Below are 14,113 nucleotides of genomic sequence, written 5' to 3'. Positions count from 1 at the left end.
TACCTGTAGGCCCCTAGAATCGTTACCACCTTTCACCCCATAAGCCACGGCTCTGCTAACAACTCTAAAATCATAAAAGCGAAATAAACACCCCATACTCTTGCAAAACACATGGCAAACCAAAAGTGAAACTAAACGTACAGTAGGGCTGCACAATATATCAACATTTTATCACAAATGTACATTTTGCGATATGCATTTCGCAAGGACTTGCAATAACAGAATGATTTTAATTTGTCAAAAAGTTACGTTTATATGAATATGAATAACTTCCTCTATGTGGTTTAGAATGAAATGACTTTATTGAGCTTCACTTTCTCTATACTGCCATACAGTAGCTTTTCAAACTACACATCATCACTAATACTAAACTTTTTCATGGTTTCACTGTAGGAACAGTAACATGCATTATGACAGAAATGTTATAGTTTCATATTAAATGTAATAGGTGAATCTAGTTCAGGAATAAGCTGTAAAGGCTGTGTGAAAAAGTAAACGCTATTGGAAAAAAGCTCTCTATAGAGGAAAATAGGGTTACTGCATTATCTTCCTCAATCTGAAATATTCGGTTTCTGAGATTTTCGGTTGCACTGGGCAGAGCATTTATGAATATTCATGAGGTTCCTGTTTCGTGTTAAAGCGACACTGAAAATATTAGTGCGTGCACAATCTATAAATTGTTGTAAAAAGTTGAACAGTTAAGCTTAGCTTCGTTTGACGCTGAAACTCAATTACCTTTCCGAAAACATAGTTTAGAATCTAAACTATTGATTAAACATCGATCTCAAACCCTCGCCGCTCCAGAACAACCATAACAACAACTAAAAACAATTGCGGTAAGTCATGGCATCTGCTCATGTTGTTTCTTCCTGCATTGCATGCCACATGTTTACTATAGCTTCTTCCGTCAGCAGTGAGGGATTCACATGTGATAAATGTAAGGAATTATTCAGGCTGACGGAAAAGGTTAATGAGTTAGAGACACACATACGAATGCTAGTGGAGGTCAGTGAGAAAGAGAAGCCGGTAGATACTGTTTTGGATGTGAGTAGTACAGCGAGCAACACACACACTTTGGCTCCAGCTGTAGAGCCCCCGCAGCACCGCAGATTAGTGTCACTGAATGGCTGGATGTCTGAGTGGTGTCCGGAGAATAGCATAGGATTTATAGACAACTGGAAGAGTATTTGGGGTAGACCTGACCTGCTAAAGAGAGAGATCCTTTCAGGGAAGGTGCCGCGCTCCTCTCTAGTAATTTGGCTCATAGTCTTAATAGTGATAGTATTTGACTAACTGGGGCCCAGGTCAGGAAGCAGACAAACTGGTTAATCCGAACGTCTGCTAGCTGCCTTGAGACGTCACACAGGTCACATAAACTACAACACATAGAGACTGTATCACTAAGATATCATATAGAGACTGTGTCTGTTCCCTGAGCTACCAAACACAAAACTCTTACTAAATGATTTAGAAAAAATGTTATTAAGGTCAAACTTGAAAAGATAAACAATTGAAGATAAACATCATATAAGCGTAGGGCTACTAAACATTAGATCTCTTTCAACAAAAGCACTAATTGTAAATTAAATTATTACAGATCATAGTTTGGATGCACTCTGTTTGACTGAAACATGGCTTAAACCGGATGAATATATTAGTTTAAGTGAATCTACTCCCCCAGGTTATTGTTATAAACATGCCTCGTCTGAAGGAGGAGGTGTTGGTTTTTGGTGTTACTCAGAGGACAGGATATCAATTTAAGTTTTTTGAACTAATAATGCTTAATGTGACACCGTCAGATATAAATAAAAATGTATGTTGTCTTTTACCCTTGCTACAGTATATAGATCACCTGGGCCGTACTCTGATTTCCTTGGTGAATTTGCAAATTTTCTATCAGATCTTGTAGTTACTGTAGATAGAGCTTTAATTGTTGGTGATTTCAACATTCACATAGATAATGAAAATGACACATTGGGATTAGCATTTATCTATATTCTCAACTCTCTTGGAGTCAGACAAAATGTGACAGGAGGACCGATTCATTGCCATAATCATATGCTAGATTTAATTCTGTCATATAGAGTTGATGTTGATGCTATGTAAATTCTACCACAGACTGATGACATTTCAGATCAGTCTCTTGTTTGCTGCAATCAGCTAATGTTACTCAATCTACACCACACTATCGTTCAGGTAGAACTATTCTTTCGAACACTAAAGATAGCTTCACTAATAATCTTCCAGATCTATCTCATATACTCAGTAAGCCACAAAGTCTAGAAGAACTTGATGTAATAGCAGAAAATATAAATACAGTCTTCTCTAGCACTCTTGATAGTGTCACACCCCTTCAATTAAAGAAAATTAAACAAAAAAGCCCCGCACCATGGTACAATGATCACACGCATGCTCTCAAGAGATCAGCTCGGAAAATGGAGCGCAAATGGAAGAATATAAAATTATAGGTATTTCGCGGTGCATGGAAGGATAGTGTCTGTAGCTATAGACAGGCACTAAAAGCTGCCAGGTCAGCATATTTAAGCAAACTCACAGAAAATAACCACAACAATCCTAGGTGTTTATTCAGTTCTGTGGCTAAATTGGTTAGGAATAAAGCCTCAACTGAACCAGATATTCCGTCACGGCACAATAGTAATGACTATTTAATCAGCAATAAATTTGGAATTATGCAATCGTCTGTCACAGCACCTCAGAAAACAATGTCTCATAATTTTCTTCACAAGCAACTTCAGTCCTTAGCTGTCATAGGTCATGAAGAGCTAACAAAACTTACAAAAAATCAAAAGCCACAACATGTATGTTAGATCCAACGCGTTATTAACGTGTTAATGTAAAATTCGATTAATGCCACTATTTTTTCAATTTGCAAAAACGCAGCTAATGTCACATGCACTGTTGTCGGGTAAACAGGTGGTAGGCGACATTATGCTGAGACCTGCGCCAAGCATTTAATCAATGTAGCATAGCAGTAGAACATGCCCACAAAGCACAGATAAAGCTCCGAACATTGTAACATCATTGCAGTGGCAAGACAGCTGCCATTTGAACACCCGCCTTGCACTGCGAGGCGTGGTGCGAGCGCGAGGCACAGTTGCAAGTGCAAGGTGATCGTCTGTGTTCCGGGACTGCTACCGAGTCCTTGAATAACATATAACGTGCGAGTAAGGCAGCGGCGGACTGGCCATCGGGAGAACAGGGACTTTTCCCCGATGGAAATGGGGCCGAATGGGCCATGATAAGCTGAAATGGGCCGCTGCGTTATGCAGACCGGGCCACAAAACGGCGCCACAATATGCCGAAGGGGGCAGCAATATGCAGAAAAGGACAATTTCTATGTAAAATCCCAGGCCGATTTCTCTTACCAGTCCGCCCCTTGAGTAAAGGCAGCCGGTGGAGTTTCTGGTGCCCCCCTAGGGAGTTGGTGCCCTACACAGACTGCGTAATATGAGTATAGGGAGCGACAGTACTGATTACCGGCTAACAGAAACCCTGCTTCTGTCTCCAAAGTTCTGTCACAGTGTCTCTGTTTGATAGTGCACTAGCAAGTGCAGAAGTTGGAGACATTGCTGGAACCCTGCAGGTAATCTGCCCATTTACCCATTTACCCAAATGGGTCATTAACCCATTTAATCCCACCGGTTGCAATTGTGGTGGGGTCTAAAAGGAGTTTTGATGTATTTTGCTCTGAGTGGTCAATTGCAAATGACAGTGCAGACTTTTTTTTGCATGTGTGTCAAAACTCCATAAAAAGAACCAAATAAATCCTGTCATAATACACGTACAACTACCATATTTTGCACATAATTTGAATTGAGTTTTGTTCGTTTTCTGTTGTTTAACTCTGTTGGTGGGGTAGGTTTTGCATGGATGACTGAAAAATACATCTGGATGAAGCATATTTTGTCCACTCATGTTTATAAAGATATTGCGATTAATCGTGATTAACTTCAAACAATTATGTGATTAATCGTGATTAAATATTTTAATAATTTGACAGCCCTAATATATATATATATATATATATATATATATATATATATATGCTTAAAGAAAAGAGGCACACTAAAGGCTTTTCACACTGTGCTTAACCCCGGGTTATCATCGTTCTAAACCCTGCTTTTAACCCCGGGTAGATGAACGTTTCACACTTGTAATTTAGAAGGTGGTTTATCAGTGCTTTTTACCCAGGTGTGCCCCCTTATATTACTTGTAATACACTGCGCCAGCCTATGTAGAGTATCATGCCAGATCACAGTCACTTTCTTTGCTTGTTTCTTTTCTTCTACCCTTCTTCACTCTCTTTCTTTGGTTATAGTGTGTACTGATTTGTTTATTGTACTATTTGCAACATCTTTAAACAAATTGAAAGAGGGGGGAAAGAAAAGGATAGAGAAAGGGGGAAAAAAACATCTGTTAAAAGTAACATATTAACATTAATATTAACATATTAACACCTTGTCACATAGATACATTCACATACACCTAAGGAGTACAGATTGGAAAGGATAATCGTATTTAGAGTTCTGTCTGAACCAATTTAGCCTCCAGAAACTTTTTGGGAGAAATAGCTATTTAATAATCCATTGCTATTTCCCAAATCCATGAGCTTCAAGGTTGGAAGCCACATGTATAATTACATGCAGCAAGTGGTAGCAGCGGTACTGGCCACAAGGGCTGCAGTGACCCACGGTGAAGGAGACACTTAACAAATATTGAATATTCATAAAACCACAATTGCAACCAACCAGTCCAGCTCTCTGAAAACATGGCTCCCCACCCCAGACGTGATTGTGGAGGTACCGGCCACACTGACCGTGGATACCCAGATGGACGGGGGCCACTGCAAATTCAGAGAAGAGGCTTTTAACCATAACACAACTTGAGGACTTTAATATGTCATAAGGGAGAGGTAGTGATCCAGAGAGAACAACATATGCAAAAATATTCACCTTTTCTTTTTTCTCCCACTACACCAGAACTGCTTTCATATTCACCTAAAGATACAAAATACTCCACACAAACCAAAACAATTTAATCTGCACACACACACACACACACACACACACACACACACACTATGTTTTTATATCATTGTGGGGACTCTCCATAGACTTCTATGCATTTTTTGGATTTTATACAGATCTAATGATAATTTCTATCTCCTAACCCCAACACTACCCCTAAACCTAACCCTCACAGAAACCTTTTTGCATTTTTACATTTTCAAAAAAACATCGTTTAGTATGTTTAATAAGCCATTTCCCTCATGGGGTCCGCTGGCTGGTCCCCACAATGTAGGTGATCTCAGGTTTTACTATCCTTGTGGGGACATTTGATCCCCACAATGTAGTATAAACATGTACACACACACACACACACACACACACACACGTTTACAACATATTATATCAGTGCATATCTGCAAATTTATTCCCCCTCTATTGTATTTGTGTTCTTTCCCCTCAGAAAATGTCAAACTTATCTGATCTAAATATCCTCTGTCCCTGTGTTTGTCTTCCACTGTATTAATATTATGTGTATTACTGTTAAATAAAAAATAGATACATTTGAATTGCCAGATTCCTTTGAATGATACAATTGTAAAAGTACTCAACATTAAAGACAACAGGAAATATAAATATTAACAGCAACAATGCAAAGAGAATTAAAGGAAAAAAAAAAAACTGAAAAATAAAGTTATAATGATTCACCGGTTTATGTCTCTTTTTACATTATACAAGCTTATTTAGACTAATTGTGTCTAATTATGCTTAATTTTCTTGACTCAGCTTCTCTAGTTTTGATGTTTCACTCTTAATTGACCCATTTAGATTTACTGGATTTACAGTATAACTATTAGTAGTTTCCATTAGTTTGAGCATTGCAAATTAATCAAATCAGTTTCAAAAGGGTTAGTTAAAAGGTTAATCAATGCAATATCAAAATCATTCAACAGAAGCGAAATCACTATTCTCTATAATTCCACCATACACGTCCCAGGATGTATATGTCTCTTGATTGTTGATTAATACATCTCTATGTATTTTAATATGATTTATTTTGGCACTGTGGATTGTTTTGCGCAGTTGGATTGTATTGTATTCTCTACCCATGTAAGTTATTCTCGTTTGTTTGTTTGTTTGTTTGTTTGTTTATCATTAGCCCACTAAAATTCTGAGAACATTGAGTTTGTTAACTGGAAGCTGTAGGGAGGAAGGTGCCATTTTTGTTGACATTTACTGTTTTTTTGTTGTAAGACGTCTGTAGTTTATTTATCTTTTCTTTTGTAAGGTTAGTAATGCTCTCCTAAAGATAGTATTCCTTTTGTTTGTTTTTTGCTTTCCTTTACCTTTTTTTGTAAATAAAGGTCTTTGATTTGATCCTTTGAATTGGTTGTCTGTGTGCAGTGCTGGGTCAGAAGAAGAGATTTCCCTCAATTCACACATTTGTTACTTCTTCCCCAACCCTAGACTCATGCTATCCTCCGCAGCATCCACATACAACTCACCATGCGCCCCACCGAGAACGAGAACCACATTATAGTGACCACGAGGAGTACGAGGTTACCCCAACGTGACTCTACCCTCCCTAGTAACCGAGCCAATTGGTTGCTTAGTAGTCCTGGCTGGAGGCACTCAGCACGCCTTGGATTCGAACTTGTGACTCCAAGTTTGATAGTCAGCGTCTTTACTTTACTGAGATACCCAGACCCATTATTAACCCTAATATATTTTTTATTTACTATTTTATTCTATTTTTATTTTATTTATTATTATTATTATTATTATTGTTTATTATTATTATTATTATTGTCCATTTGTTATATATATTGTATTTATTTTATTTATTATTTGTATGTATTTTTATTATAATAGATTTAATAGATATTTTTAAAAAATTTTATTTTATCAAATATTTAATTATTTTATTTTTAACTGTTTTATTTAGAATTTATATTATGTACCGTATCATTTATTTCTATTTATTTAATTTTTTATTTTTGTTATCTATGGTGTATCTTATATTTTTATTTATATTATAATTGTATAATTTGTATTTTATTATATATTTTGTTTTTTATTTTAAGTATTTTATTATTTAGTACTTATTTATTTACATTTTTAGTTATTCATTATTAGTAGTAGTATTGTTGTTTTATAGTGTTTTTATTATATTATAATTATTGTTATTTATTTATTGTTTTTAATATTGCTTTTAATCATATTAATATAATATATTATTTTTGTATTTGTATTATTTATGTTCTAAATATATTATATTTATGTATTATTATTTTGGAAACACTACAATAAGGTTCCATTTGTTAACATTAGTTATGAACATACAATGAACAATACCTTTACAGCATTTATTAATCTTAGTTCATATTAATTTCAACATATATTAATACATTTTTAAAATCAGAAGTTGCATTGGTTAACATTAATGAATTAACATCAACTAACAATGAACAATTGCATTTTTATTAACTAACTAACATTAACAAAGATTAATGAATGCTGTAAAAATCTAAACAATCCGAAACAATGTGTCATCTTTAACCGAACATGACAATAATCTTAAAACGACTGTAGAAAGGCTACAGAAATACGGGGTATTAAATTGTCTGATTTAAAGATTTTATGAAGTGTTGATTGATAGAATATATTGTATTGATGATGTAAACATTGTCATTGTTTTCTATGCTGTTGACTGGGACGTTCTAAAGAAGGAATAGACCGTCAGGAGATCACTGTGGTGGTTAGTCAAGCACTTCAGAGCATACATCAGGAGAAAAGAGTCTGTGGAGAATATCCAACTGTTGCAGATCAAGACAGAAATATTAAAGCTAACAGGGGAAGACAGTAAGTCCACATGATTAGCACTTCCACAGTTAAAAATAGTTTGAGAAGAGTCTCTAATTGCATAAAGGACACATATAATAATCAATTACACAACTGTATACATATACATATAATAATCCTGATGCAAACACGCAGAGAATAAAGTCTAACTGGACATCCAACAGTTAAACACACATGGTGTTCTAAGCGTCACATATTTAACACATTCTTATTTTTGTTTTTATTGCAGAACTGCTCTGAAGGCCAGGAGAAGAGAGGAAGCTAAAGAAGCAAAAAAGACAGATGCTAAAAGTGGAAAATATTTCGTTTTCAGAAATTCAGGTTTCTTTCACATATTGTTGCATCAGTTGTGTTTTGTATTAATTCTGCAATATCAGATGTGTCCATTGTCTGGCCTGACTGTATAGGAGGAAATGCATATACGTGTAGTGGCATGCAGCACAACATACACATCAAATATAAGAACAAGTGTCAAATATAAGGTTGTGACTTCTGGACAATTTAAGAAATATATAAACAGTGTGTGCAAAAATGAGATTTTCACCTCCATGGTTGATATAAGATTCATACTTTTTGCTGTAGATTTGTCCCATGTAAATACCTCACATGGAAGTAGCAATTAATAGAACAGAAATGCAGTGACAGTATTGACAGTGTCCACCAGGAGGCGCAAATGCTGCGTTTGTGAAGCCTGATGCACTGTTGTAATATCAGTATTGAGAAAATTGGCTGACCCCGCCAAGGGAGGTTACCATTTAGTATGCAAGCTTACTATTTACATGTCAATGTAAATATATATATATATACACACACACACACACACACAGTATATGCATTTAAATTTCATAACAAAATTTCATCAAATTGAATTGAGTAATCTTTAATAAAATAATATATATGTATGTGTGTGTGTGTGTATGTGTGTGTGTGTGTGTGTATATATATATATATATATCAGTATATAGTATAAAAACAAAGTATTTAAAGTTTCATTAATTAAACATTACACAGTTCAATTTGATGGAATTTTGTTATGAAATTTAAATGCATAAATCTTCAAAATAGGCAAAAATATTTTTTCCCAGTGTAACAGATTTCAGATTCATATTAAAGCAACAGTTCACCCAAAAATGAAAATTCTGTCATCATTTATTCACCCTCATGCCATCCCAAATGTGTATGACTTTCTTTCTTCTGCAGAACACAAATGAAGATTTTAGAAGAATATTTCAGCTCTGTTGGTTCATACACTGCAAGTGAGTGCTGACCAGAACTTTGAAGCCCCAAAAAAGCACATAAAGTCAGCATAAAAGTAATCCATAAGACTCCAGTGGTTTAATCCATGTCTTCAGAAGAGACATCTGGGATGTCATGAGGGTGAGTGAATGATGAGAACATTTATTTTTGGGTGAACTACTGTATTCCGTTCACATTTATTTCTGATTTATGGAAAGCCATGAAATGCCAGGTAAAAAAAAAAAATTTACTTGGTGACATTTTTTTACGTGTCTTAGTGCCACATCAAAAATAAAAAAGCTACGATTCAAGAATAAAGTCTTAAATAAATGACAAAATAAATTACATTTCCTACATAACCGCTGCAGTGTCTGGATACTAATAATAACTCAAACAAAGATTTCTTTATTGCTATGTCAAACCTTAAAATATGATTTCACTAAATCGTCCACATCTATTTCTTGCATTAATGAAGTTCTCATAATGCTACAACTTTATTCTTGAAACTTTGTCTTTATTCTTGTAAAAGGCATGTTATGAGACTTTATTCTCATAATCCTAGAGTATATATATATATATTTATTTTTTTTATTTTTTTTAACATGGCACTAAAACACTGTTGTAACTATGTCCTACAAATATTTTTTTCTCTAAAAATATTCACTGATTTTATTTTCTGTGTAATTTTTTTTCAGTTTAAAAATACTTTTTTTTTTCACCAAAAATATATATTATTTCTCTCTAATTTTTTCCCTTTCTATTAATGTTTCTTCCCTACTGTATTTTTTCCCCACTGAATTATTTTTTTCCTCAAGAGGCAACACATGAGATTTTGTTTTTTCTTGGTAGCTAACAAATGTGTTCCCAACCTCTGCCAGCAGGTGACACTATCAGCATAAAATCTTATTAGGTGACAGAATGTGGTATTAAAATGTGGTATTTTAACTGTTGATTTATAGATTTATATTTAGAGTATAATACAATAACAAGAAGGTGTTGCAAATAAAAACATGAAATTGAGAAAAAACATTTGCATAGAAAAATATTTGTAACACATAAGCTCAGGAAGGAACTAACATTTCTCCTAGTGAGATTTTGTTTCCCTCCCTGCGGTTCAGGGCTTCCGTACTAAATAAACGCCTTAATCTAAATGTATAAAACACTTTACACTTTATGCCTGTTTAAATACATTGTCCTTAAAAGCAATTTAGTAAAGATTATGATAGATTACAGTTATGATATATTGGAACATTTAAAATGTAAGCAGTACAAACTTGTAATAAGTTTATCCTGGGAAGACCATTTTAAGTCATTTTTGTTCCTGATATCAGTTCCTAATAAGTACACTTAAACATATTTTTAATTGTATGAAAAATGAATGTAAAAATGCTACAGTAAAATCCTGTCAATCTGTAAACCCTAAGTCACCTTACCATTTACTTTATATGGTGAAAAGTTATATTTACTAAAACATTTAATTTTACTTAAAATATTATATATATACACAGGTGGCCAAAAGTTTGGAATAATGTTCAGATTTTGCTCTTATGGAAAGAAATTGGTACTTTTATTCACCAAAGTGGCATTCAACTGATCATAATGTATAGTCAGGACATTAAAAATGTATTCACATCAAAAAATCCTCCATGTGCAGCAATGACAGCTTTGCAGATCCTTGTTATTCTAGCTGTCAGTTTGTCCAGATACTCAGGTGACATTTCACCCCACGCTTCCTGTAGCACATGTCATAGATGTGGCTGTCTTGTCGGGCACTTCTCACGCACCTTACAGTCTAGCTGATCCCACAAAAGCTCAATGGGGTTAAGATCCAGAACACTCTTTTCCAATTATCTGTTGTCCAATGTCTGTGTTTCTTTGACCACTCTAACCTTTTCTTTTTGTTTTTCTGTTTCAAAAGTGGCTTTTTCTTTGCAATTCTTCCCATAAGGCCTGCACCCCTGAGTCTTCTCTTTACTGTTGTACATGAAACTGGTGTTGAGCGGGTAGAATTCAATGAAGCTGTCAGCTGAGGACATGTGAGGCGTCTATTTCTCAAACTAGAGACTCTGATGTACTTATCCTCTTGTTTAGTTGTACATCTGGTCTTCCACATCTCTTTCTGTCCTTGTTAGAGCCAGTTGTCCTTTGTCTTTGAAGACTGTAGTGTACACCTTTGTATGAAATCTTCAGTTTTCTGGCAATTTCAAGCATTGTATAGCCTTCATTCCTCAAAACAATGATTGACTGATGAGTTTCTAGAGAAAGCTGTTTCTTTTTTGACCTAATATTGACCTTAAGACATGCCAGTCTATTGCATACTGTGGCAACTCAAAAACAAACACAAAGACAATGTTAAGCTTCATTTAATGAACCAAATAGCTTTCAGCTGTGTTTGATATAATGGCAAGTGATTTTCTAGTATCAAATGATCAATTTATCATGATTACTCAAGGATAAGGTGTTGGAGTGATGGCTGCTGTCTAGATTTGATCAAAAATGACTTTTTTCAAATAGTGATGGTGCTGTTTTTTACATCAGTAATGTCCTGACTATACTTTGTGATCAGTTGAATGCCACTTTGGTGAATTAAAGTACCAATTTCCTTCAGAAACAGCAAAATCTGCACATTATTCCAAACTTTTGGCCCCCAGTGTAAATATGGTAAAATGACACTTTTTCGGATTTTTGTAATTCAGGTTGGTTATATTTTGATAACATGCTATACAGTACATGGTTATGAACTGTAAAATAAACCGTCACCCATCCCATAAAACCTGAAATGTCACATTTGTATTTTTAACGGTTCAGGCAACCAGAGCTGCCAGTTATTTTAATGTAAATTTAACATGAAGATTTGGTCTGATGGATCTTAATCGCAAGGCCATCTTTACTCCATCCAACTCTCATTAGACATCAGACAGATGGCTGTAATAATTATCATTAGTGTTTGAAACTGATGACAAACATCTCAGTGTCACATGTAGCAGTTTCTCTCAGTCTTGTGCCATCCAAACACTTATGTTGACCAAGATGTTCAGATGCTTAAGCAAACCAACTCCTACACAACTGAATCATGTGTAGAAATGATGCTGACAGCAGAAATACTGAATTCTGTGGAGGCTTGTTTTTTATTTTTACAAGTAAGCACTAAAACAGTGCAGTACAGTAAATTACAGTGCACTTAAAGGCAATGCAACAAATGCTAACATGATGTATAAATACTACAGTTTAAATAAAATAATGATTTTTTTGTTTTGTTTTATGGTAATTAAAATTTTGAGGGATGTGTAACATAACTTTCATCAATATGTCATAAAACATTAATGCTTAAAAGATCATTAGGTTTAGTGTTTTCAAGTATGAAAGTATATGTATCAAAGTTTTATGACATTCTCTGTTTAAATACTATATAATTTAATGATCTGTTAAGAATTTAATGGGTAGTAATGTTAATGTTACGAATGAAAGTTATTTACCAATGTGGCCAATAAATGTTACAAATTGAATTGTTCATTTAGTTAAACTTTATTACATTATGTATATATATATATATATATATAATGTTTAATATATATATAGGTATACACCGATCAGCCACAACATTAAAACCACCTGCCTAATACTGTGTAGGTCCCCCTCATGCCGCCAAAACCAAGTACCACCGCCAAGTAAATTCTAGAGACTGTTGTGTGTGAAAATCCCAGGAGATCAACAGTTACAGAAATCCTCAAACCAGCCCATCTGGCACCAACAATCATGCCATGGTCTAAATCACTGAGATCATATTTTTCCCCATTCTGGTGGTTGATGTGAACATTAACTGAAGCTCCTGACCCATATCTGCATGATTTTATACACTGCACTGCTGCCACACGATTGGCTGATTAGATAATCACATGGATGATTGTTGGTGCCAGACGGGCTGGTTTGAGTATTTCTGGGATTTTCACACACAACAGTCTCTAGAATTTACTCAGAATGGTGCCAAAAACAAAAAACATCCAGTGAGCAGCAGTTCTGTGGACGGAAACACCTTGTTGATGGGTGAGATCAACAGAGAATGACCAGACTGGTTCGAACTGACAAAGTCTACGGTAACTCAGATAACCGCTCTATACAATTGTAGTGAGAAGATCATTTCTGAATGCAGTTCTGAGATGCGGGTTGGCGCTGTTTTGGTGGCACGAGGGGGACCTACACAATATTAGGCAGGTGGTTCTAATGTTGAGGCTGATTGGTATATATATATATATACACTGGCAGACAAAAGTTTGGAATAATGTACAGATTTTGCTGTTTCGGAAGGAAATTGATACTTTAATTCACCAGGTGTACACTACAGTCTTCAAAGACAAAGAACAACTGGCTCTATCAAGGACAGAAAGAGATGTGGAAGGCCAGATGTACAACTAAACAAGAGGATAAGTACATCAGAGTCTCTAGTTTGAGAAATAGACACCTCACATGTCCTCAGCTGACAGCTTCATTGAATTCTACCCGCTCAACACCAGTTTCATGTACAACAGTAAAGAGAAGACTCAGGGGTGCAGGCCTTATGGGAAGAATTGCAAAGAAAAAGCCACTTTTGAAACAGAAAAACAAAAAGAAAAGGTTAGAGTGGGCAAAGAAACACAGACATTGGACAACAGATAATTGGAAAAGAGTGTTATGGATCTTAACCCCATTGAGCTTTTGTGGGATCAGCTAGACTGTAAGGTGCGTGAGAAGTGCCGGACAAGACAGTCACATCTATGGCAAGTGCTACAGGAAGTGTGGGGTAAAATGTCACCGGAGTATCTGGACAAACTGACAGCTAGAATATCAAGGATCTGCAAAGCTGTCATTGCTGCACATGGAGGATTTTTAGATGAGAACTCTTTGAAGTCGTTTAAGAAGTTCTGCACATTTTATTCAAATTGTAATAGTATATATATATATATATATATATAGATAGATAGATAGATAGATAGATAGATATAGATATAGAT

The 14,113-nt window shown here is 35.1% G+C and overlaps 1 long non-coding RNA gene across 1 annotated transcript; it reads left to right on the top strand.

The window, feature by feature from the left end:
- The first annotated feature begins 7,412 nt into the window (after nt 1-7,412).
- Nucleotides 7,413-9,678, top strand: LOC127416356 (uncharacterized). Its single transcript, XR_007893093.1, has 3 exons — nt 7,413-7,889; nt 8,119-8,210; nt 9,090-9,678. It is a non-coding gene; the product is annotated as an uncharacterized LOC127416356 (long non-coding RNA).
- Nucleotides 9,679-14,113: the final 4,435 nt, after the last annotated feature.

This window comes from Myxocyprinus asiaticus, chromosome 25 (genome assembly GCF_019703515.2).
Source record: "Myxocyprinus asiaticus isolate MX2 ecotype Aquarium Trade chromosome 25, UBuf_Myxa_2, whole genome shotgun sequence".
Taxonomy (NCBI): domain Eukaryota; kingdom Metazoa; phylum Chordata; class Actinopteri; order Cypriniformes; family Catostomidae; genus Myxocyprinus; species Myxocyprinus asiaticus.
The sequence above is the reverse complement of the archived record's forward strand: the minus strand, read 5'-3'. Positions and strand labels throughout refer to the sequence as shown.